At 40.0% G+C, this 2,834-nt stretch overlaps 1 pseudogene; it reads left to right on the top strand.

Annotated features, from left to right (window-relative positions):
- The first annotated feature begins 656 nt into the window (after positions 1-656).
- On the top strand, positions 657-1,341 carry LOC140531818 (STING ER exit protein pseudogene; annotated as a pseudogene).
- Positions 1,342-2,834: the final 1,493 nt, after the last annotated feature.

Genomic DNA, 2,834 nt, shown 5'->3' with positions numbered 1-2,834 from the left:
AACAGCCTGCTGATGGGTCTGCCTACCTTGTCTCTCCCCACTCTAATTCATTCTCCATTCAGCCACTAAAGTGACTTTCCTAAAATACAACTCTAATCACGTTGCCTCCTACTCAGTAAACTCCAGTAGTTTCCTATTGCCTCCAAGAGTAAATACAAAATGTTTTCTTTGGCCTTTCTTCATAACCTAGCCCTTTCCTATCTTTCCAATCTTCTTACTTACTCCCCAACACTTTCTCTTTGATTCAGCGACACTGACTTCTTGGGTATTCCATGAACAGAACTCTCCATCTCTTGGCTCTCCCACCTCCACTCCAACTATTGACCTACCTGGCTTCTTTTATGTCCCAACTAAAAAATCCCACCCCCTACAGGAAGACTTCCCAACCCTTCTTTAATTCCATTGTCTTCCCTCTTCTTTCCTACTTATCCTGCATATAGCTTCCTTTTTATATATTTGTTTGCATGTTGTCTCCAATTAGATTATAAACTCCTAGAGGTCAGGGAATGCCTTTTGACTCTTTTTTTATCCCCAGCACTTAGCACAGTGCCCGGCATACACTAAGCCTTTAATAAATGTTTGTTGACTTGGAGCCGCAGGGGAGGCTCAGAGTTAGACCGGGATGCCTCTAAAGTGATGCTGAAGGTAGTCGCTCGGTGGTGTGCTTGGATACCCGGGACGGAGAGGAGTACGACGATGGCGAGAAGCCTCTGCATGTCTACTACTGTCTGTGCGACCAGATGGTGCTAGTCCTGGATTGCCAGTTAGAGAAATTACCCATGAGGCCCCGGGACCAATCCCGGGTGATGGATGCAGCCAAACATGCTCACAAGGTCTGTAACACAGAAGAGGAAGAGAGTGTCCATCTCCAGAGGTCTGAAGGCGTAGAACGACAGTTCTGCAAGAAGCGTGCGAAGTGTGGTTTGCTGCTCTTTTACCAGCACCTGCAGAAAAATGCTCCAATGACCTTTATCGTGGATGGAGCAGTTGTCAAGTTTGGGCAGGGCTTTGGAAAAACCAACATACACAGTCGAAAACAAGAATCTCCTAAGAATGTAACGATGACTACGCGTACAAAGGACGTGGGCAAATTCAGCTCCATCACCGTCTCCCACCATCGATGAAGAAGAGGAGGACATTGAGGCTAGAGAAATCGCTGACTCATATACGCAGAATGCCAAAGTGATTGAAAAACAGCTGGAGTGGAAGAGCACGAGCAAGAGACGACTTCCGGAGCTGGCTGAGCTAGAGGCAAAGAAAGCCAAGATGAAAGGGACATTGACCAACAACCAGTTCAAACGATGGGAGACCTCGCTTGGCAGCAGTAGCAAACTTCCTTGACATGGGCGCGCTGGTTTCCCCCACAACACAACGAAAGTGAACTACGTTTTCCAAAATTCCCTGCCTTCCTATACTATATGCTCATGGTCTAACAGTACTAATCCCAACCTAGAGAAGTATTCCTAACATCTGGCTCTGCTTGGTTTTTTCTAGACTTTTTGTTTGTTTGTCCAGTGGGTGTTTTACTTACATTTCCTGCCGAAGTTATGGGAACAGAGAACGATGTCTGAATTCCTTTGTTTTTGAACATAATTGTTTTTGCTTCCTTCCTTTGAACTTAATACAAAATAAAAGTCTTTAGGAAAAAGATAAACAAATGTTTGCTGAGCTGAAATATTAAATTGAATATTTTATTGTAGCAAAGAATTGAAAACTAAGGAGGTACTCATCATTTGGGGAATGACTGAAAGAAACGTGCTATGTGAATGTAATGTAATATTATTGTGCCATAACAAATGGTACAGAAGATGGATTCAGAAAACATATATGAACTGATAGAGGGTAAAGTCAGCAAAACCTCAAGAATAATAAATACAATAACTAATATTATAAAGCAAAATTAAATGGATCAGTACATGATCTATAAGGTTTTCCTTTAAACTTCTATAATTAAAATAATATTTGGGCTCACTGGCTTTGGAGGAGGCTGAAATTTGATTTTATTAGTATAAAGAATGCCTTCAGTAAAGGCTCAGCAACTAATCTTTAATGTAGAATCATAGAGAATTTTGCCCCATGTGAGACTTCAAGTGACTGTCACTCATGGTCATACAGCTAGCATGGGTCAGAGGTATGACCTGAACCCACATCTTCCTGACTCAAAGCCCAACCCTCTATCACATTTTACCAAAATGGCAGGTAATGAAATCAACATCACTCATGCTTTTTCTTTTCTCTTTGAATCTGGTAGGATTTTTTTTTTTCAAAACACCTTGATGAAATCAGATGACATTAAAGAAACCATCAGTGTCAATGCATACATGTTCTAACTTTGCTCATCAATAGAAAATCATTGGCTGATGACCTAGAGTAATCAGAAAAAGCAGTTGTGCACACTTGTTACCATTTGTCCTACAAAGGACTTAAATTGAGAAAGTTGATGAGACAGCTTTCTAGTATCTTTGATGTAAATAACCATCTGAATAAGCTAGCCTAAATGTGTTCTGAATACTTCTCTTTGTCATTGCAATTTTTTCTTTGATTTATGACGCCTTTTGGTACATTCTGCATCAATTCACAAATCACACCCTGAAACAACATTTACTGGGAAACGACAAATTTATGAGATTCTATCCTAGGCAAAAATGACTCAACTGACAATGTAAAATTTACAAGCCACTGTATATCTTAATAATATTACATTTTTCTTGTTGCGTGACACTCTTCTTACAAAGAGTTCAAGTGCTTTTTGAAACTTTGAAATATTTACTATTATGGCATAAATTAAATATTATTGAGTCCAGCTCTCTTATTTTATAGATAACAAGGCTGAG

The sequence above is a fragment of the Notamacropus eugenii genome, chromosome 3, assembly GCF_028372415.1.
Source record: "Notamacropus eugenii isolate mMacEug1 chromosome 3, mMacEug1.pri_v2, whole genome shotgun sequence".
In the NCBI taxonomy this organism is placed as follows: Eukaryota; Metazoa; Chordata; class Mammalia; order Diprotodontia; family Macropodidae; genus Notamacropus; species Notamacropus eugenii.
Note: the sequence above shows the minus strand (reverse complement) of the source record. Positions and strands in the feature narration are given on the sequence as shown.